This window comes from Mustela lutreola, chromosome 11 (assembly GCF_030435805.1).
Source record: "Mustela lutreola isolate mMusLut2 chromosome 11, mMusLut2.pri, whole genome shotgun sequence".
NCBI lineage: Eukaryota > Metazoa > Chordata > Mammalia > Carnivora > Mustelidae > Mustela > Mustela lutreola.
In genome coordinates, this window is record NC_081300.1 from 4,440,085 (window position 1) to 4,463,130 (window position 23,046).

Genomic DNA, 23,046 nt, shown 5'->3' on the forward strand with positions numbered 1-23,046 from the left:
CAGGAACTTTCGGGCTCACACTCTGCCCTTATTTGATGACTCCTTCACGTCCCCTTTGTACAAAACAGAAAAGACAGACCCTGCTTCACCAGGTAGGAGGAGCCCCAGGGACACACCTCCTCAAAGCAGGAGGCCAGGAGTGTTCCCTGACCAGGCGACACAGCATGGCTTTTGGAGAAGATAGATTTTTTTTCACCCTTCCTAAAATTAAAAATATCTTTAAAGGGGTGCCTGGGTGGCTCAGTAGGTTAAGCGTCTGCCTTCGGCCCAGGTCATGATCTCAGGGTCCTGGGATTGAGTCCCGCATCGGGCTCTCTGCTCAGCGGGAAATCACTTCTCCCTCCGCTTGTTGCTCCCCCAGTTTGTGCTCCCTCTCTCAATCTATCAAATAAATAAGTACATAAAATCATTTAAAAAATATCTTTTAAAGGATTTTAAAGAAATTAAGTTCCTCGGGGGAAAAACATCACAGTGACCTTTGGTAGGTAACTTTAGATTTCAAAGGTGGTCAGGATTGGGGGGTTTCCCCTGTTTCTTTGTTTTCTCCAATGAATCCAACAGTGAACACAATCTTCTCTTTAGGAGAGTGATTCTGGACTTCCTAGATCTCAAGCCATAAGAGCCTGAGGGGGACAGAGCTCGCCTCACTTGTCATATTAAACGCTGTGTGTCCCAGTCACCCTCCCTTGTGCTCCACGCCTTCAGCTAAACCCCTTGATCCCCGAAATGCCGAAATCAGCCTGGCCAGCACCCTGTTGTCCTGGGCAAGTCTCTGCTCTGACACCACCCAGTACTGTCACGAACTGGCCACGCTTTGAATTTGTCAGTTCTCGAAGACAAGGATCTTTGTCAGTGGTGGCCCTGCTGTCAAGGACAGATTCCTATGGAACAGAATTTTGGCTGAAACAGTTAAATGCCGTTCCAGCTGGGAAAGCCGTGTCAACAGTTTTTTACCTTAAATTTCATTGGACTTACTAGGTGATCTTGAAATTCAAATTAATCCTATGCAAATGGATACTAAAGAAATGGCTATCTTCAAAAGACTAACCCAAAGAACCTGTCTTAAAAGAATGTCTTTGTAAATGATTACCAATTTATTATATTTCCGGAGCCTGAAATTCCTTACAGTGGGTGTCCGTGGCCCTCTAGTGGCGCCAAAGGGTTAAAGCGTTATTTTAAGGCTCTGTAAATACTGAGCTTTTCCCAAGATGACCTTCGGCTTACCTGGGAAAACAGTAGTCGGCCGACCAGAGTGAAACCGCCTGGGGAAGGGTCGGAATGCAAAAGACAGGTGCTTCCAGCCCCAGTGCTGTCGCCGACTCAGTGAGTTGACCTTGCATTATATAGAATCCTTAACACTGTTCCTATGTTTACAAAACAGGAAACAAACCCCCAAAGCCGGAGGCGCTGGGGAAACCGAACTAAAATCCTAGAGCTCCCCCTAGAACCCAATGAGGTTCTGAACTTCTTTGGTGATTTCCTGAAAAGGGAGATGCGCTGCCGCTTTCATTAGGAAAAGAACGGGTCTTGTCTTCTCCTTCTTCTCTCTCCTCAGGACCAATGGAAAAGACAAAGATAAGATTTATTGCTTGGTGTGTTTTAGAATATTATGAGCAGCTTTGGTTCCCTTTCCTCACTTTCTTTCATACAGCATCATTTTGAGATTTTAAGCAACGTTTGCATCTGGATCTGGGAAAGGGTTTGTAAACACAGATTCCCACAACGGGCAATCAGCCCTGTGCTCTTTTCTGTCTGAGCCCTGGGGAAGAGAGTGAGGCCCTCACCTCCGGCATACACTGTACGGGGCTAAAAACATGGTGATCAAGATAACATTTCTATGAAATATTTTTAGAAATCAAAATTAATTAAAAATATCCATAATAAATCAAATATCACCATTTTAAGGAAAGGCAGTATCGGTAGACTGATTTTTGCCCCACTTTCCCACTGTCTCCACATGACATTGTTTTCTCTTTGTCTCAAATGAGTTTTGTTACAGAAGCATTATCTTGGAGTGGTTAAGGGCCCAGCCTCAGTAGCAGAAATACCTGGGTTTCAACCCAGATGTTCCTACTTATGAGATGCCTGACACTGGGCGATGTTCATCACATGAGTCCTTGAAAGTGGAGAAGCTTTACCAGCTGGGTCAGACTGAGATGTTGGAAGAAGGAGCTGAGACTCAAAGGGAGAGAGGGTCTAACCCACATTGCTGGCTTTGAGGACGGAGGTGGGGGTCCAAGGAATGAGAATGACTCCAGGAAACTGGGAATGGCCTCCAAATGATAGCCAGCAAGGGAACAGTGACCTTGGTCCTGTAATGGCAAGGAACTGAATTTGCCTACTTCCCAAGTGAGCAGGGCCGCGGCAGTCAGACAACAGAAAGAAATGAAAGGCCTCCAAATCAATAAGGAAGAAGTCAAATTTCCCCTCTGACACTCTATATAGAAAACTTGAAAGACTCCGCCAAAAAAGCCTGCTAGAACTGATACATGCATTCAGTAAAGTCGCAGGATACAAAATCAACAGACAGAAATCTGTTGCATTTCTATACACCGGTCACAAAGCAGCAGAAAGAGAAATCAGGGATGGATCCCATTTACAATTACTCCAAAAACCCTAAGATCAAACCAAAGAGGTAAAAAAGATCTGTACCCTGAAAAGTTGGAACACTCATGACAGAAAATGAAGATGCCACAAAGAAATTGGAAAATGTCCCATGCTCATGGATTGGAAGAACAAATACTGTTAAAATGTCTGTAGGACCCAAAGCACTGTACACATTCGGTGTGTTCCCTATCAAATGAGCAAGGTTACAGATCGCCCCTTCGAGTCCACAGATAGGATTGCAGGGCCGCTGACACCTTGATTTGAACCTGGTGAGACCCATGTTGGGCTAATGATGTTTACAGAACTATAAGGTAAGAGATTTGTGTTGTTTTAAGCCATTAAGTTTGTAGGGATTTGTTATGGCAGGCATAGAAAACAGTTACGGTTTCCAAAGGGCAGAAGCTGGGGGGAGGGGTGTGTGCTCGGAAACTGTGACCGTGGCTTGCCAATATCCACAGGTGCTGGCAGTTAATACCAGGTAATGGCACTAACTTGGTGGGAGTGAGGGGATATGGGCAGACACCAATGTCGTCTGCCGAGTATTCTCAGTGAAAATAGGAGTGCATGCACAAAGTGTGAAGCGACAAGACAGCAGCAATTGGATATGGTCTTCATTTTGGAAACCAGCTAGGTTTGATTCCAGGATTCATTAGGGAATGACATAAAATGACTTCTTGTCTAAACCCCAGGATGTGTTACGAGGGGTGTTTCAGGAGCAGATGGAAAGTGGGTTGTCTTAGGGACACAGTCTTATGCTTCTGTTTAGGCCAAATTTCAAATAGTCACCTATAATGGACGTGTATGGGGACGCTAACTGATTTCATAATGGTTTCTTCCTTTCTGTCCTTAGTTGGGGAGTTGGATGTGTTGTAAAGAGTTAAATGAAACTGATGAAAGAAGAGCCAAACATTCTCACAAACATGAGACAGGTGATGCCAGACCGTCTCCTTGGAAGGAAAACTTCTGTGAGGACAGGCAGGGCGAGCAAGTGCTTCCCGAATCCAGACAGAAGCTTCAAATCATTAAGGATCTCATGCTCCTTATTTATAGACCTCCTTATCCCTTTCTTTTTTATCTTTTTTCTGTTTTCATTCTACCATTTCCCTTGATAGTCTGAGCCACTCCCATGACACTTGTTCGCCTTTTTCAAATCTTCACCCAGTCTGGATATTCTTCTTATTCAGTAGCGCATAGTTATCTCAAAACTATCTCAGTAGCCCATAGTTATCTCAAAACTTTGCAAATCCAAAAGAGACTTCGTTATCCCCCGAAAACGCTGTTGCACTGAGCTCTCCTTCTCTCACACACACTCGGTCTCTCCTTTCCATGCTGCGATGAAGGACTTGCGTCAGTTTGTAAAAATACAGGATAATATCCAAGATCAAAATAAACCCTTGAATGTGGTCTGGCCAAAGGATAAACATGAGAAGCTAGCAGGTAAGAGGCGCCCAGAAACAAATGCTGATTGGACCTTTACATGGTAGGTGGGGGTCGGATTTCACTCTAAGCTTCCTAGGGGCCAAAGAGAGCCTGGAACCACGTTCAGCTACAAGACCCATTAGACACACAAGATTGCAACTAAGTCACTTTCCGACAGTTTCCTGCTGCAGCCTGAGTGAAGTGTCACCACACCAAGGTGAGCTTTCTATCCTGCGGCTAATGCTGTCCTTGACCCTCATTTGTTAAAACGTTCCATTTCCTAGACTCTAGCAACACGAGTGACTGTCTGCCACTGGTTACTATGTTAGAGGTAGATATAGGGTAATGAGATGCAGGCAGAAGGCCCTGTCAAAGACATTGTTTCCAAATAAAAAGACAATGTTTTCTGAGCAGAAGGCGCTGCTGCGTTCCCCTGGTTCCCCTGGCTCGGTGCCGCGTTGGTGGTATAGTGGTGAGCATAGCTGCCTTCCCTGAGCAGGAAGACAGAAGGACCGTAGGTCTGCAAGGGCAACTGGAAGCACTGTGATTGTCCCTGAGTGTTGATTTTCAACCTCCTTATTACATATGGAAATAGCCTTGTTTAAGCCACATCCCCTCCCCCAACCAAGTTTTCATTTAAATTCAAATAAGCTAATGCATAGTGTCCTATTGGTTTCAGGAGCAGAACTGAGTGATTCATCCCTTACATACAACACCCAGTGCACATCAGGAAGTGCCCTCCGTAGTGCCCATCCCCCATCTAGCCCAGCCCCCTGCCTGCCTCCCCTCCAGCGACCCTGTTTTTTCTCTATAGTTCAGAGTCTCTTATGGTTTGCTTCTCTATGATTTTATCTTATTTTATTTTTCCTTCCTTTCCCCTATGTTCATCTGTTTTATTTCTTAAATTCCACGTATGAGTGAAATCATATGATAATAGTTCTTCTCTATTCTCTAGTTAGTTATTCTCTAGAGCGTAATACCCTCTAGTTCCATCCATGTCATTGAAAATGGCAAGATTTCATCCTTTCTGATGGCTGAGTAAAATTCCATTGTATATATAGAGCACATCTTCTTGATCCATTCATCAATCAGTGGACATCTGGGCTCTTTCCATAGTTTTAAGCCACATTTTTAAAGGGTTTCTGTCCTTGCAGCTGAACATAATCCTAATTGATAAAATATCCCCATGATAAATATTTTCTTCGTTTCCCAGGTCTACCATAACAAATCACCACAAACTTGGTGGCTTAAGACAATAGATATTTGTTCTTTCACGGTTCTGGAGGTAAGATGTCTGAGGCCAAGGTGTTGGCAGGCCCTGCTTCTTTCACTGAAGGCTCAGGGGGAGAATCCTTCCTTGCCTCGTCCAGCTCCTGGTCGTGCTAGGCTTTCCTTGGTGTTCCTTGGCCTGCAGCTCCTTAACTCCGATCTCTGGCTCCATGTTTACGTGGCCATCGCTCTTGCTGGGTCAGGAGTTCTCTTCCCTTCCTGCGAGCACACCAGTCGCACTTGGGTTAGTGCCTACCCTAGTCCAGTATGACCTCATCTTCATTCATTCATTATATCTGCAAAAACCTTATTTCCAAATCAGATCACAGGCTGAGGTTCTGGGTGGACACGGATTTTTGGAGGACACCCACCGCAAATACCACATCAAACTTTTTGACAGTGGCCTACGAGGCAGGATAGAAGACTGCAGACCCTACATACCCTCTATTTCCAACTTTCCGTGGAAGCGTAACTAGAGAAGAAAATTGGCAAACTGCGTTCGACTCACCGAGGTCTACTTCACCCTCCCCGGGCCTGGGTGACCATGTTGTTTGAGCTCTGGCAGACCCCTACTCCGCTCTAGCTGTGAGCGCGGATCACACAGGGATGGGCTCAGGAAGCAGTGAGAATGTCTCCCCAAACCGGGGCGACAGGGATCAGGAGGGCGGCTGATCTGAATGGGGCTGTGGGAGTGCAGCTTGGAAGGATAGGGAAAGAGCTGTTCTTTATCCGTCTGTCTGTAAATGAGGAGAGCGGTGGCTCTGGGACTCACGGCAGATGTCTTCCAGGCTGGAGAAGATCAGACATGGGCTCAGTTTGGGAAGCCAAGGGGAGAGACTGGAAAGCACCAGGTCTCTGTCGATGCTGCACTCTTGGATTCCAACCCACCTGCCCCCCGATCTACCCCTGGGCTTTTCTGTGGTATGAGCCAAGAATTTCCCTTTAGTAAGCCAGTTTGATTCAGACTTTAAATTACTTACAATAAAAAGTATCCTAGCAGACATGCTGCCCAAGCAAATTGGGGGGGATTTTACAGTCCCCAAACTAGGACTCTGGTCTATGGCAGACTAGATTTCCCACTCTGAGGACTGATGACCTCCATAACATAAATGTAATTTATGTTACATTTGTTACATTATGTTATGTTTTATTACATTATGTTACATATGTTGCATTTCCTCTGCTATCAAGTCCTCCATTCCCCAGAGGACAAAATCTAGACCTTACCCCGGGAGGTGAGGGCATCCACCGGCCGTCTTCAGTGCGAGCCCTGCCGAGCGGGCTCCCCTGTCCTCTCTAGACCCCACCTCACTGAGTTCCTCCCTGTTCTCAGAACCTCTGGGGAGGGTCCCTGGAACAGGGCCTTTGTTCTACTCACACTGGGCGTTGTCACGTCCTGTGTTCTGTTCCTAGTCTGCTCCCGTGGGGGTTCCTGCCCTGTTTGGACGGTGAGGTGTTTCTCAGAAAAAGGATATTCTTTTTTTTTTTTTTTTTTTTTTAAGATTTTATTTATTTATTTAACAGAGTGAGATGAAAAATTATATTCTTGAGAACGGTCTCCCTCTTCCTCTCTTCCATTCCTCGCGTGTGTAGTCTACTCTCTGTGTGTAGTTTTGTAGTTTGTGCCCCATGTTCGTCTGAGTTGGGATGGGGGTCACAGACTTTGCTCTGTCTGTCCCATAGGAAATAGCTTCCATATCTGCTGACAATCTCCCTCCCTGGGCAGGAGCCCCACAGCTCAGACCCGTTTCCTTTCCCATACAGGAAATGCAGACACTACAAGAGCCCCAGAAAGATCTACTTAAGGAATTATTTCTTAATGTTTTGAAGAACACTATTATTTCTTCTTGCTTTAAAAAAAAATCTTCTAAAAATAATTGATTTTAGGTCAGTAGCTTTCAACTGTGGGTGTAGGAAGAGATTCTCAGTCATCTGATGGCAGAAGAGAGGGCAACTGCTTGTCTGGTGTGAAGGGGGTGGGCTGGAGGGGGTCAGCAGGGCTGAAGGACCAGGCTTTGGAGGGGGTAGCCGTTGGCAGGTGGGATCAAGTAGAGAGGCTAGAACTGTGAATGGACTCGCCTTTTGGGGAGAAATCAAAGCTAAGACTACCAATGTGGCCTTGTGGGAACAGCAAAAGGCTGGCAAACCGCTTATGGGAGCAGAAGACACCCACGGTGAACTGTTCAGACAAAGGTCTCTCGTGTAGCTGGTGAGCCAAGGGAAAGAGCCTCATGTGTACTTACGTGGGACCATTACCAGTCGTGGTCAAGAGAAACAAGTAGGGGACAAAACAGTGGGTACAGCAAAGACAGAGAGGACTGCATGTGAGCTTGCATTTACAGAGAGCAGCTCCTGGAGGCTGGAGACGAAATGTGGGACGGGCTGTTGGGGGTGCAGAGTGGTGAGCTGGAGAGGCCTTTCCTGATTCTGAACAGCCTTCTCCAGCAACCTTGAACTACAGTGCCCTCTGTCTTTCTGTGTGCCCTCCCCCATCCCCAAGTCCAATGTGGGGGTCCTTGCTCTCAACCCCCCATCTATCCTTTTAGATTCTACCCAGACAGCAGGAGATTCAAAGCTGCTGAAAAACTAGAAGCTTCTTAAATGCCACTCTATGCTTTATTCATTTTCATTGCAGACGCATTTGGCATAAAATGCCATGCTCATTGTGGATACGTAATATTCATTTAATGAACAGCTGTTGCTTTTTCTTTTGCTATTGCCATGTGTTAAGATTTTTTTCTTTTTGTGAAGAGCTAAAGAAATTAAGCCTTCAATTTATTTCATCTGCCTGCTAAAAGCTAAAATAACAGTTGTTTACACACTTAGAAATCTGTGATGGCCACAGCCTGCTCCATTCTGTGGCCCCTGGGGGCCCTTGTGTTAGCCGCCGCCACCCCCCAAGCCACAAAGCATGTCTATGAAAGTGAGAAAAAAGACTGCCAATTAAAAAAGTTTAATTTGGAATACTGCATTTTCTCAACAGTAACAATTGAAAACATGAAATCATTCTATGCCAGTGATAGAAATCAAATTGTTGAACCTAATTAAAAGTTGAAAAAAAATTATCAACATAATTAGGAACTCAAAATCAGTAGGATAGAATAATTAACCTGATGTATTTTTTTTTTAAAGATTTTATTTATTTATTTGACAGAGAGAGAGAGAGATCACAAGCAGGCAGAGAGGCAGGCAGAGAGAGAGGAGGAAGCAGGCTCCCTGTTGAGCAGAGAGCCCGACGCGGGCCTCGATCCCAGGACCCTGAGATCATGACCTGAGCCGAAGGCAGCGGCTTAACCCACTGAGCCACCCAGGCGCCCAACCTGATGTATTTTTGTCTATTTTTTTCTTTTCCAACATTTCATGAAAGGTGTACATCACAATGGACAAGAAAGTAGTTGATAGTCAATTCAGCCTAACACGTGCTTTTCCTGACCATTTATTATCCCCACTGCATATTCAATAGCATTTTTTCATTTTCTTCTCTAATGGTTTTCAGTTTTTCATTTTCTGATCCTGAGTTGTGTCTTCTGATACCTGGCAAGTATCTTATCTTGGGAATTGTGACAATATAAAAATAGGCAACATGCTTCTAAATTTTAGCAATGCCTAATTATCATCTTGATGAAATTTCCATGACAATAAATAAACAATTACCATACTTAGCACATTATTATATATCTAATTTGTGTATAATCCTTGCCTTGTGGGTTGTCCTAGCAGACAGGGATGTGACTGTGTAGTAATGTGGGTCACCCGGAAAATAAGAGAAAACTGAAGTTGGCATCTAAGTGATGCCATTCTGGTAAATACTACAGGAGGTATGACGTACATCTATCACTCCATCTCATATCAACAGGAGGTGATTTTTAATCTTAAAATGTTCCCTAACTAGTGTATCAGCTAGAATAGAAGCAGCTCTTGTTTATTATTAAAACAACAACAACAACAACAAAAAAACTGATTTCACCTGGGTGGCTCAGTGGGTTAAGCCTCTGCCTTTGGCTCAGTTCATGGTCTCAGGGTCCTGGAATCCAGACCCGCATCAGGCTCTGTGCTCAGTGGGGAGCCTGCGTCCCCCCTTCTCTCTGCCTGCCTTTCTGCCTACTTGTGATCTCTCTCTCTCTGTCCAATAAATAAATAAAATCTTAAAAAAAAATCTTTTGATGATCAATGTAGTTCTCTTCTGTAAAACGAAGCAGAATGTATAGACATATATATAACTATATACATATATATAACATTAGAATAAGATACTTTATTTCCATCATCAGAAAACCATCAGAATGCATTCATTTTTGTTAGAGCAAGACATTTTACTGCCTTCTTCCACAGAATAGTTAGAAATACAAAATATGCCCATTTTGGATTAACAAAATTATAATAGAGATGTAAGAAATTTCAAATGTGGTTTCAAGTGTGGTCTCCCTCAGTTTCACATGATTTATGATTCACTCTTTGTGGCGTGTGTGTGTGTGGGTGTGAGAGAGAGAGAGAGAGAGAGAGAGAAAGGAAATTCTTGCACGTGTGTAAGCTAAAGTTCTTGCTGGGGTGACTTTCCTAGCAGGAACTTTCCTAGCAGGCGGGATCCAACAGGGAAGGCACTCTTTAAAACAAAGACTTAAAAGTTTGGAGAATGACTTTTATTTTTTTATTTTTTTAAATACAAAGAAGGGGTCAGAGTGGTTGGAGTTGTGGTGCGGCGCACGGGAAGACAGCATGGCGGGAAGAGAGGAGCGCGTGCGGAGGTAGTGATTTGAGTGCAGCTGACTCTGGGGCAGGACAATGTGGAAAGTGGACATGAGGGGAGGAGATAGGGACTCTTAGGAGTAGGAGGTAATGTCAACATTCGATGTTGAAAGGTAATTGGAACCACAGCATATTTCTGAGCAGAGTAATGACATACTCAGGACAATAAGCAAGATATAGAATATATATATTTATATAAATTTTGTTTTATGTATTTATATAGATTTTGTTTTGTCAGGTCCAAATACAAACTCAGGAGCTGGTCTAATACTGGGAAATAAAATATTACAGAGAATTTCCAGAAACCACCATTAAATTTGACTTGCCAGTGGCTGCAGTGAGAATCAGGGCTGCACCAACTTAATTTTTACCCAGTAAAAGCCTTATTATGGACTCCTCCTAAAGAGAAGGAGACAAACTGTAAATTCGAAAGGCAGCTCTTGGGCAGGTTAGCTGGACTGGCAATTAGGACACCTGACTGTCACTCTGAGTCTTCACCCAAGGGCCTCTGCCCAAGGATCTACAATTCTCCCCAGAGTCTCAGCAGGGGGGCATACACCGCGAATGCTTTAGTTTCTTCTGTCTTATTTCAGCATTTTAAGGGGCCAGGGTGGGGAAGGTTTGACCTGATTTTCACTTTTAAAATTCCCTGCTCCATGTTGGGTGAAGAGGTGGGGAGAGGGGAGGGGCAGGAGGCGTGGTCCAGCTGAATCCGTGAATCAGAGAGGACACAGCAGAGCCGGACAGAAGGAAAGATACTTGGCGTATTTGTAAGGAGCAGCTGGTAACAGTTACTGAAAAGATAGATGGAGGCACGAACAAGCACGATGGTGAAGCCTTTTACCAAGATGGGGAAGGCTGGAGAAGATTTTCTGAGTGGTAGCCATTCAGTGTCCTGCTTCGGACATGATAAATTCAAGATGCCTATTAGATATCCCGGAGGAGATGCTACAGAATTGGTTGCTACAGGCATCCTCAGTGTGGAAGATAAACAGGATTTATTTATCAACGTTATTAAAAGTCATGGGACCAGAGGCAATCAGCTACGGAGAGAGTGTGTAGACCAGAAGAGATGAGGGCTGCGGGCCAAGGCATGAGACTTTCCACCTATCACTGCTGAAGAGACGAGAATAAACCAGCAGAGGGATGAAGAGAAAGCAGAGAGGTTGAAGGAAAGCCCAGCCCCTGAGAGCAGCAGCGTGGAGGACGAGAGAAGTTGTCACTGGCCATTATGGCTGCTGGTTGATCAGACATAACACAAGCAAATGGGATGACTGGATTAGTCCCAGGGAGGGTGTTCGTGACCTTCCCAAGAGCAGTTCTGGGAATGACCTGGAAAGAAAATCGAATGGAGCAGGTCAGGATGAGACGGAGCTGAGGAGTCATTTTATTGCTTGCCCTGGGTGATGGGCACATCCTTGTCTTCAAAGCATTTTCCTGAATGCCTGAGGAGTTTCCTAATGAAATCATTTGAAAATGAAGAATGTGTCACTTATTCTCATTTTTTTTCTTAAGTTCCAAAATTCTAAGAGTCAAAATTAATTTAAAGGTAGGCTGTAAGATTTTGCCAATGAGACATTAAGGTGAGTTGTAGTGGGTAAGCAGTGGGAGGGGCAAGGCGGAGAGGGGGAGAGCAGAGCAGGTGAGGGTTGTCAAAGGTTGTCATGGGTACCGCATGGTAATGTTCTGTAGGAGTATTACTGTAAGAGCAGCAGGTGTTTTCAGCTCTGGGAGCAGAAAAATCAGTCTGGGGTCAAATCTAAATCTACAAAATATATATTTTTAAACATAAACATATAGAGGTAGAATAGCTAGGCTGAAGAACAGGTTTTTTTTTTTTAACTTTTAAGATTTTATTTATTTGACGGGGGCGGGGGCACACAAGCAGGGGGAGTAGAAGTGGGAGAAGCAGGCTCTCTGCTGAGCAGGGAGCCCGACACGGGACTCGATCCCAGGATCCCGGGATCATGACCCGAGCAGAAGGCACACGCCCAGCGACTGAGCCACCCAGGTGCCCCAGGAACAGGTACTTATTAAGGATTTTGATATGTATAACCGGATTTTCTTTCTTGAAGTGTGTCACTTGTGATTCTCTCTTGCAGAGAACTGTGTATCTGTTTTGTCATACACCTCTGACTGCGAATCCTTTAAAAGAAATCAAAATAATCCTAGAGAGGCAGAAAAGAAGAAAAACAGAGAAGACAAAAAAAAAAAAAAAGGTTGGAGTGGATGTATTAATATGAAAAAGTAAATTTCAGGGATGCCTGGATGGCTTGGTTAGTGAAATGTCATCCTTTGGCTCAGGTCATGATCCCGGGGTCCTGGGATCGAGTCCCGCATGGGGCTCCCTGCTCGTCGGGGAGCCTGCTTCTCCCTCTCCCTCTGCCTGCCCTCCCCCTGCTTGTGGCCTCTCCTTCTCTCTCCCTGACAAATAAATAAGTAAATAAAATCTTTAAAAAAGAAAAAGAAAAAGTAAATTTCAAAGCAAAATGCATTCCTAGAAATAAATAAGGGTACCTCATAGTGATAAAAGGGTCAGCTTAACAGGAAGACACACGAGTCGAGAATATATATGCTCAGCAACAGAGCTTCCAAGTCCGTGAGGGGAGAATTGACAGAGTTCACAGAAGAAGTAGGCAGGTCCGTAATATAATCTGAGATTTTAACACGTCCCCGTCTAACAGCGGATAGAGCGGCGAGACACAAATCCAGCCAAGACGTGCGCAGGGGCTCTGAGCTCTCAGCACAGGCCTTGTCCTTTACGCCAGCTGCCGGGGCTGCACGGAGCGGTCGCAGCCTCCATGCCGTCGGCTTTCTAAGATCCTGCAATGGCTGTCCTGGGACTTTCTGCAAGGTCCTTCCTCACTCTGTGCCTCAGTGTTCTTGATTGCAAAGAGAGGATGATAATGGCACCCGCATCACTTATTTTTGATGTATTCGAGGAGAATGAGATAGTTTACAAGAAGAAAGTTAGCCTACGTCTGGCATGTATAAAGTGTTTGATAGATGCCAGTTATTTTATTTTATTTTTAAACAGATTTTACCTATCTGTCAACCTATGCATTTATCAGAGAGAGAGAGAGCACAGCAGAGGAAGGGGCAGTGGCAGGCAGAGGGAGGCGGAGAAGCAGGGAGCTCAGCAGGGAGCCCGACACAGGGCTCGATCCCAGGACCCTGGGATCACAACCTGAGCTGAAGGCAGCTGCTTAACCACCTGAGCCACCCAAGCATCCAGATAGATGCCAGTAATTACTGTAAAGTCAAACAGACCCGACTGGGTTCCTGGCCCAAATTAGGGGATTTGCCTTGTTCTGTTTTTTTTTTTTTTTTTTTTTTTATTACCTGGAAATCAATCTGCTGTGGAAACTGTCCTGGTCAGTGGGTCACTCGAGTTTCCCCTAAACTGTTCCTGTGCCTTCCACTTCAGCTTCCCTCCCCAAGCCTCAGGGAGCCCACAGGCATTGAAACCTTTCAAAGAGGCCCTCAGTGCTCCACACACACCTCAAAACTTCCAAATTGCCTACATTGAATGTGTCACTTAGGAAGACACACATTTTTACCTTTCCCACGTTACCCTGTTCTCACGGTCCTGAAACGTCCCCTATGCAACAGTGCTCCAGACCCTTCTAGAATATTCTGAGACACTTAGCAGAAGCACCAGCTCCATCTGGGATGATGTAGCTAATAGAAGGGGTCAGACCTGCATTCTCCACCTTCTTGGGCTCCTCGGCCTTTAAAAATTAGTGTTACACCTTGGTCTGGTTATTAATGATATCCCATGGTATAGAAATCATCTCTAAGCGTAGTCCGGAGTCTTGTTTTTAAAAGGAGCAAAGCTGAGACGTTTGGTAAACAGAAGAGTCCTTCCGTGCTGCACATCACCCCTCCCTAATTGGCAACTTGTATTTCTTCAGAGAAGAACAGCCAATAAAAGAAGTCAATAACATAAAGCAAATCATCCCTTTCAAGTCCACCAGCTGTCACACCTTGAGAAGAGAGATTTCCTCTTCTTCTAAGAATCAAGTTCTCATTTATTTATGGGTATGTGTTAAAGTGTAATGAGGCAAGCTGAAAAAGATCTTCTAAAATACTCCTCGTGAAATACAACACATTATTTTTACCAAGGACTTGTAAACATTAAAGCCATTTCTTTTCATTAAAACATATGAGCAGTAAGACGGGCTACACTGGTTTTGTAGAAACCATTTTATCTATACTTTTCGTCTATTTCAACCATTCATCTATACATTTCTGTGAAGCAGATAATACCTTATGGTTCGGTCTCATGGAGTTGGGGGGGGGTGTTTTCAAAATGGCAGCTGTAGGGGGATTATCCTTAAGCGTCCTGTGGTGAAGGGACTATGGAAATTGGAAAGGGCCAATTCTACAAAAAGCTCCCTGCACATTGGCTTGTGCTGTAAGTTCTATGGTCTGTGTCCTGTATGTGGTTTCAGATTTTAATTCCACAAAGAGAAATACAACGGGCTTCCTGAATGGAACTGTCGACACACTGACTACAGAAGGGGGGTTCACGAGCAATATGGGGCTTATTAAAGGGAGGGGGGTTTTTATGAATATAGTTCTAGAGAGAGTTTTAAAAATTAGAATAGATGGTCTTTGAAGAAATAAAATAGAAACCAAAAATTTTTACATTTAAAATGTTTAATTAAACTAAACTAATTTAATTTCAATTTTAATTGATTAAAATTGAATGAAATTTAAAATAATTTAATTTAAAATTATGACCTGAGGGGCACCTGGGTGGCTCAGTCAGTGAAGTGTCCAACTCTTGGTTTTGGCTTGGGTCATAACCTCAGGGTCATGAGATCAAGCCCCACATTGGGCTTCATGCTTTGTGTGGAGTCTGCTTGAGATTCTCTGTCTCCCTTTGCCCCCATCCCCCTATAAAGCAAATAAAATTACAACTTGAGAGAAATATTTTCTCTAGCTTCATCATAAAAAGTGGCCCAGTAAGGACAGTAGGACCATCATTTCTGCTCACCCAATGTCATATGCACACCCACTGCCCAGGTTATAACCTCTAATATTATTTAATATTATTTCCCCACAACCAGTGTTCTTGGAAATATGTTCTCATGTACGGGGTCTCAGTGGAGTCAAGACAAAAGTAGCACAGAGGGATTTTTGCTAACCTAACTACAACAGTGTGAACATCGGAAAGACTATGACAGCCTTAAATTTCAATCAAATACAATTTGAAGTCTGGTGAACTTATAATGATGCTCAGAAAGGAAAAGTCAACATGAAATGCACCAAAAACTCCTATGAATGTAACAGGGCAGTCTTGGTTTCTAGTGGTCTTAAAAAGTGGGCGAATGTTTGTGTGTGTCTGTATGAATGTGTGTGGTTTTTCCCCTAGGTCCGTGTGTATTTGTCACATTACGTGCGTTTTCTTGTTTTGGAGCATGGCCTCGGCGAATGAATTAGAGAAGACCTAAACATAGCTTACTACGGATGCTGGGATCCCTTGACAGCACATGTCAATGAGGATTGCGATATTGTGATTGGGTCAGAAAGGAAGGGGCAGGTTTCAGTGGAACGGCTGCCGGCAATCCCCAGCAGGACAGCGGTGAGTGGGCAGGTGGTGATAGTTTAGACGGACTAGTCTTCCTCCCTGTCCTGCCTGCAGGCGACGGCTTCACAATGTCTCCTCACACATCCCTGCCTGGTGGCCCTGTGGAACAATGATACCAGCGTGCCCAGTGCAGTAACACATCTTTGGGGCACAGAAGGGAGATTTATCTAAAATTTAGAGGTGTAACTGGTGGACTTAAATAGCAATGCCAGTTCCGGTTCTTCATCGCAAGAACATAGAGATGCTCGCTCCCCATGGGGACTGTCTCCCTCTGCTGGGTTTCCCGCTCCCACTTCTGCCTTCTGAAGTTTTAGTCTTTATCTCTTGGCACCATCTGCTCCTAGAAGCCCAAGTGCATTTGTGTACAAATGAGCCTGTTCCTCAAGTGAGGAGAGCAGACAGCAGGCTGTAAATATTTTATACTTTCCAGGATCATTTTCCGTCAGAATATTAAGCATTCATGCCAACATTTGATAGTGGGCTATCTGAAGGACGGTCTGCTTCCTCGAACACTTGTCTTGGAAAAGGATAGGAAGAAGCTTGACTAAATGCAGAGCTGAGACTGGGTGCTACAGCCTCAAGCCATTCTGGTGAATTGCCACCTCTTAACAGAACTTTCAATGCGCCGGTGACTCTTTTTCTTTAATAGATTTTGAAACACTTTCCAACTTACAGAAAAGTAGCAAGTAAGTGCAGTTGCAGAGAACTCTTCTTCTTCTTCTTCTTTTTAAACACTTTCTAAGAATAAGCTGCTGTCCAGATGTCACCTTATTTCCAAATTCTTTATGTACAGTCTCCTACTTTTATGGGCTGAACTGGGTCCCCTCAGAATTCATGTATTGAAGTTTCAACCCCCAGAACCTCAGAAGGTGACCTTATTTGAAGAAAGTGTCCTTAGAAAGGTAATGACGTTAAAATGAGGTGGTCACATGGGTGGGCCTTAATCCAATGTCCTGACCTCGTCCTGCACCCTGAGTGGGAGTGTGAGATTGGGACCCTGTCCCCTACTCCTCGTGCTCCTGGATGGGACCTCCTGTTCTCTCACTCGTGCAGGCAATCCCAGGCTGGGAAAACAGGACTTAAATCACAATCAAGTGTGAGAGTCAAGAGAGAAGACAATGATGGCAAGAAGAAATGTTACATGCTGAGTGCTGTGTGTGAGGACAGGTTTCATAGCAGGAAAAAAATCATGCCTGGCATTCAGGCGGTGAGTTTTGAGATGTACTTGAACCCTATGACAAGGCTTTAAAGCGGACATACTAAACAGCTTTAGTACTTCTCCAAATCGTGCTCATTATAATCTCAAACAAGGACTTTGAAAGGCATATTAAAAACGCTTCAGAGCTAAGGGCCTATTTCCTTTCTGCTATGTAAATTATTTTGACCAAAAGACAGAATCTAATTAAGCTAAAGCCTTTATGCACATTAAACTAGTCAATCTTCCTTCTCATTCTGCAAATATGCTCAAATCCGAAGGCTGGTCTGCCATGAATTGTAACGCGCTGTTGGGTTCTCTGAATACAACTTCATAATGTCGCAATTCCCATACAGAGCCTGGGGTGTTTCTAAAGTCCACGGCAGGTAAGCAGGAAAATCACACGTGGGATTTCTCCCCGGCGATCATGTCACAAGGTCTTCATGGTAACATCTGTAAAAGGCCTTAAGGTGGACAAAGGCCCCAGTTGTTTTTCTGACCTGAAGATCCCGCTGCGGTTTGGCCGAGAGCCGATGGGGACGCGCCTGTCACCTGCTGTTGAGCCGCTCCGGGTGTTTCCGAGCCGGTTCCCGCGGGGGGCCGCTCTGTTCAAGTCGAGTGTTTTGGGTAACCCGTGAGTCACACAGTTCAGTGTACGCTGTCACTTTGGGACACTTGGCTCCGAGTTCCAGCGCCTGGAGCACGGGGAGGCTCCGGGCCCGGAGGGGGTTCCGGCGCCCCGCCCCGCCCCGCCCCAGCGCGATTCCCCTCGGGCGCCCCGGGAGCCCCGCAGCAGCTGCGTTCTCGGCCCCGCGATTTGCTCGCAGCAGGTATAGCGCAGTAACTCGCCTCCGCGGCCGGAAACGTCCTGAAACCGAGTCACCTGCGCGCGGGTTTTTATTTAATTAGCGCAGATGCGGTGCGAGCAGATGCGAGCGGACCCCGGGCTGCGTGGCCGTGGAGGGGGCAGGGCCCGCAGGGCGGGGTCCTGGAGAAGGAGCTGCGGAGCTGCGACCCTGGGCCGCCTCTCTCCGACATGTGCGGCCCGCGATGGGGCGTCTGTGTGTCCCCAGTAAGGAGACAGCCCATTAGACAAAACCAACCTCGAAACCAAGAGAACAAAGAGCTTGCTAAGGCAGTGAGAGCCGGTGGCGAATGTGCCCTTGGCCCATTGTTTCTAGTTCAAACATATTATGAAGGGAATCCATTAAAAATGACCAATTCTTGGGCCCTGTAGTGGATTAAATGGTGACCCTTCAAAAAAGATGTCTGTGTTCTAATATCTGGATCATGTGATTGTGCCTTTATTTGGGAAGACTCTTCTGCAGGTACAATTAAGGATCTTGAGATGCGCCCCCCCCCCCCCCCCATGACAGAGATGGCTCTGAATCCCGAGCCGTTGTCCGTCTGAGAGGAGAAGGGGGCAGACACACAGAGAGGGCACCATGTGACTGGGAACGCAGAGACTGGACGGACATAGCTGGAAATCACGGACACGGACCACCACCAGCAGCAGAAGGAGACAAGGTAGGGGTTCCCGTCTGGGGTCTGGGGGTGGTGCTGTGACCCTGGCCTGGCATTGCTGGGCTGCATTTCTGTGGCCGCAAGCCAGGTTGTGGTCATTTGTGACAGCAGCCGCTGGAGACCCTAAGGCTGCACGCAGGCCCCCTGGAAGCCATCCCACTTCCGAAAGCTCTAAAACTATTCGGATGATCCTATGGTTTTGAGAAATAGTGTTGGGGTGATTGGTCTGGCTCAGAGGTTTTTGACACCTGTTTTACACCAAATCCCCAGAGCGGCTGAAATCAGGGATGCCCCGGCCTTACCCCAGATGCTGATCCGATTGGCCTGCTGCCTGGGCCGGTACAGGTGTGTGTATCCTTGAGGTGGAGCTCGGGCTCCTGCTGGAACTTTGACCCCAGCCCCGCAGCAGCCGACCTGGGAAACAGCCCAGTCCTGGGTCTTTCTGGCTCAGGCCACTCTGCTTACCTGCTCTTTCCTCCCTCTGCCCCTCTGCTTACCCCTTTAAACTGAGGTATCATTTACAGACAGAACACATGGTTGGTAAGAATTCTTGAGTCTTACCGTTGCATAGATCTCTGCAGTCATTACCCCAGAATGTTCTGATCCTAGCCAGCAGTGCTAGGATCTCTCTCAGTGTGGTGAATTGTGTTTGTTCCCCTCCTACAAATGTTCTTCTTTTCCCTGCCTGTTTTAAACGGTTCTCGTTACTTGTTTCCCTCGTTTTAAGCCCGACAGACCCATGTGTAGTTTTTCTTTTCTTTCTTTTTTTTAATTTTAAGATTTTATTTATCTTTAGACACAGAGAGAGAGGGAGGCAGAGGGAGAGGGGGAATCTCAAGCAGACTCTGTCCTGAGTACGGAACCCAAGTCAGGACTCCATCCCATGACCCTAGGTCATGACCTGAGCTGAAATCAAGAGTCCCTGCTCGACCCACTGAGCCACCCAGGTGGCCCCCATGTGTAGTTTTCCTGGTGTTTTCTCTCTCACTGGGCTGCTTGGATTTATAGACTATTGCTTTTCACTAAATTCGGAATTGGTTTTGGCTACTGTGTCTTCCAGTATTTTTATTCCTTCCCCTGCTCAGTCTCTCCTCTCCTTCCGGGTCTCTAATTTCCCATCTTTAAAGAATCGTCTCTACGCGGACAAGTCCTAGAGCTGTGTCTCCATCCTGATCTGTCTTCTGAGGTCTGAATTTGTGGCTGAGTTCTGGACGTCTGTGTATCAGCAGCATTTCAGATTCCAAAGCTGAATGTATAGTTTTACTCCCCAAACTTTTTATCCCTTGTGTTACAACATTTATATCCACTCTGACACCATCCACCTCCTCAAATGTAAGGTTAGACATTTCAAGGTAGCGCTTTCCAGACTTTGTTTCTTGTGACTCTTCCTTGAGGCATAAACATGTATGTATTCTGTGTGTTCTTGTGGGCTGGTGTGTGTGCATCTTCATTCTAACTTTCCCTTAGATGCTGACCATTGTAAATGGCCACATAAATGCCCTCAGAAGTCCTGCAGTTAAAAGTCTTTTTAACTTTGTTTTAACGTTAAAATGTCATTCAGCGTTTTTCAAAATCTGACCAACTATTTTTTAAAAACAGAGTAGAAAATCTAATAAAATCCATGGAGTGAATTTTGAGAAATGTCACCGTGAGACCATCTCCGGCTGATCTCTCTGCTATGGACGTTGCAGTCCTCATAAATTCGGCTTCCTAGTATCTCCCAGGTCTGTTTCTGCCCCAGAATCCCCATTTCTATCACCTCTCATGACCGTCACACAGTCTCTGAGCAAGGCTCTCCTCCCTTTTAACGTCTTGCCTCTTTAATACAGTCTTCAGTTGGCTGCCAGAATCATCGTAACACAAGTCTCTTTCTTAAAAACTGTCAATGGCTCCCCTTACTGGGAGCCTTTACTTCCTTACTTGGAGAAGGAAATCCAGTGTCCTCAGCCAAGGAGCAAATACTTTTCCCCATCAGCAGCCCTCCCACCTTTTATCTAAGCTGCATCCCAGGCGTTGGGCTGAGTGGGGGGTTGGAGGGAAAGCAAGTGTCGCACCAGGTTTCGGGGCAGGTGTGAGCTGGGTGCGACAGCGGTGGGGGTTGTACCTGGGAGAGCAGCCTCGAGACACAAAGTGGAGGAATGAAAGGACATACATCCTGAGACTAAAACCAGCACCCTATGCAGAGAAAACGGGAGGACGAAGACCACAACAGGGTAGGGTAGGAAGAAGGGAGGGCCTTGGCAGAGAAGTGGCCCCGGGAAGAGCTGAGACAAGGCAGCGACTGCAGACGAGCTGGACTTTGCTGTGGGGTCCTTGCGCAGAAGGCAGACATTCCTGCCCCCACGCGCAGCTGCTTCCCTTCACCCACAGCGGAAAGCCCCGTCACTTCATTTCTTCCCCAGGCCTCAGCCGATGGAAACACTGTGAAGACTAGCCAGCCCCACCGCTGAAGTGTTTGATGGTAAAGCTGCATTGCTTCTCTTAGGAAAAGTAGACCGAGTCACTGGTCCTACTCACCTGAATAGGAAATAAACGTTAAGGAACTGGCCTGAGAATTAGATGGGGTCCTGTGTTAGCGCTACAAGATGGATGGGCTTGTTTCTAATCCTATACGTCCTGCAACCGGAAAGATGCATTCTCACCTCTCTGGCTCCAGTGAGACCCACAAACTGATCTTGCCCTATTTAAATTAACAAGAAGGAACATAAATGTTTGTCAAGAGGGTCTGTGGCTAGACATGTCTTTATTATAGTCTGTCCAGGACAGAATCAGGAGAAGACGAGGAGGTGAAGGAGTGGGAGGAGGTGGGAGATGAGAGAAGAGAGGAGTCGGGGTAGTGATGGAGAGAAGGGGGCACGGCGGAGGAGAAATCGTGGGCCCGGGTGCTTGATGGATTTTAAACGAGAGCCATCGCATCCCCCTATTTCCTTGAGGCCCGACTCACCCAGATAATGAGGTATTTGGCTCCTGTTTAAAGATTCTTCAGAGCTCAAAACGCACCGGAATCCTGACTCTCGTGACACGCAAGTCTGCAGGTGCGCTCTGTCTAGGAGGAATCTCGTGGCCCACCGGAGAAGCACCCTCAGGGTTGCAGCCACAGGATCCAAATCCAGAACACTTCAAAGACGGATGTAATCAAGCCGAGCACTGCACTTGCTCCCGTGATCAGATGCCCCCACTGCTATTCCCGAGCATGAGCTTGGAGAACCGGAGCCTCGCGTGGCACAGTTAACCAGAAGCTTCTGCACAGGTCCTTAGCAAATGCGCTGGCATTCCTCAATTAAATAAATTAACAATAGAGCAAGTCAGTATTAATAACACAAATAATGAGGCAATTGCATTTGGTAAGGACAGAAATGAACATTTTTACAATGCTTTGAAATGAAAAATAATGAGCCCATCACGACCTGTGTATTAGTTGAAACTACTGAAGTGACATACATTATTTTTATCTATTTATGTCCATTTCATGCATCTGTAGGCTAAACACAAATTCCTGTCAATGACTGTGACATTGAGCTTAATTACATTTGTCGTTTTAATCTCAACTGTTGCTAAGGAAAATTAACAGCACTTACTGGCGACCCGTCAAAACAGCAGCCTGCCACTTCCAGGAAAAGCGGCTGATTTTCATCATCTGTGCCAAAGACCAGGGGTCCTGTTTGGTTCATCAAGAAATCAATATATTCCTTCAGAGTCTCCTCTACAGACAGAAAGCCATATGCTTCCTCAGCATTTAGTTGTTGCTAGTGTTTACTTATCTCCAAAACAATACTGACAATTGTGGTTAAATAAATGAACATTCCCACCGCTGCCTTCTCGTGTGGCGGGAACAGTAAGTGAACAGGAACAATGAGTTCACATAAATGAGACCCCTCTTGGGACTAGAGCGTCATTCCTGACAAAGCTCATTATGACACTTCTCTTCCCTCGTGCTGCCACCCCTCCCACGACCCGATGCCGCGGCTCCTGCCAAGTCACCGTCCATGTGCAGCCAGCGTGGGCTGGATATCCAGGGCAAGGAATGCAGTCTGGGTTCTCTATTTGATGAATCTGACCTTTTGAGATTTACTTCTTTTTTACTTTTGTTTTTTTTTTTTAAAGGATTTTATTTATTTATTCAAGCGAGAGAGCGTGCATATGTGGAAACCACCAGCAGTTGTACTGCTGTCTGCGTCGGAGGGATGAGGAAGCTGAATGGCAGCAGTAAGGCGAATCCCCGGTGTCAAGGTCACCCAAGCGGATGGCTCTGGCCGATGCTTTCATTTGCCTCAGAATGGTGGGTCCCAAAGAGATGTCCATGTTCTAATCCCCAGAACCTGGGAGTGTCGTATTAGACAAAGTCGTGATTAAGTTAGGGGTCTTGAGGCAGTGGGTTATTCGGTTCAGCCTTGAACAGGCGGCGCTGAGGACTCTCCCGTGCTGGGTCCCCGGGAGGGAGCACCGCCAGCCCTGGCCTCGTGTCTGCTCTGGAGGTTTCATCGTAATGTCTAGCACACGGGGGCCCCGTGCTGCCTGGCTACAAGGAGATCACATGGAGCAGGAAGGGAAGCTTATTTCCTTAAGCAGTTCTCCCTCAGCCTGTCACCAGGCCGTTTTTCAGGCATATTGTCTCTCTGTTGCGTGTGTACGGGGTGAGGGCTGGGAGGTGAACCACGATGGGAATTCCTGGAGGCTGGTTCCCAACCCC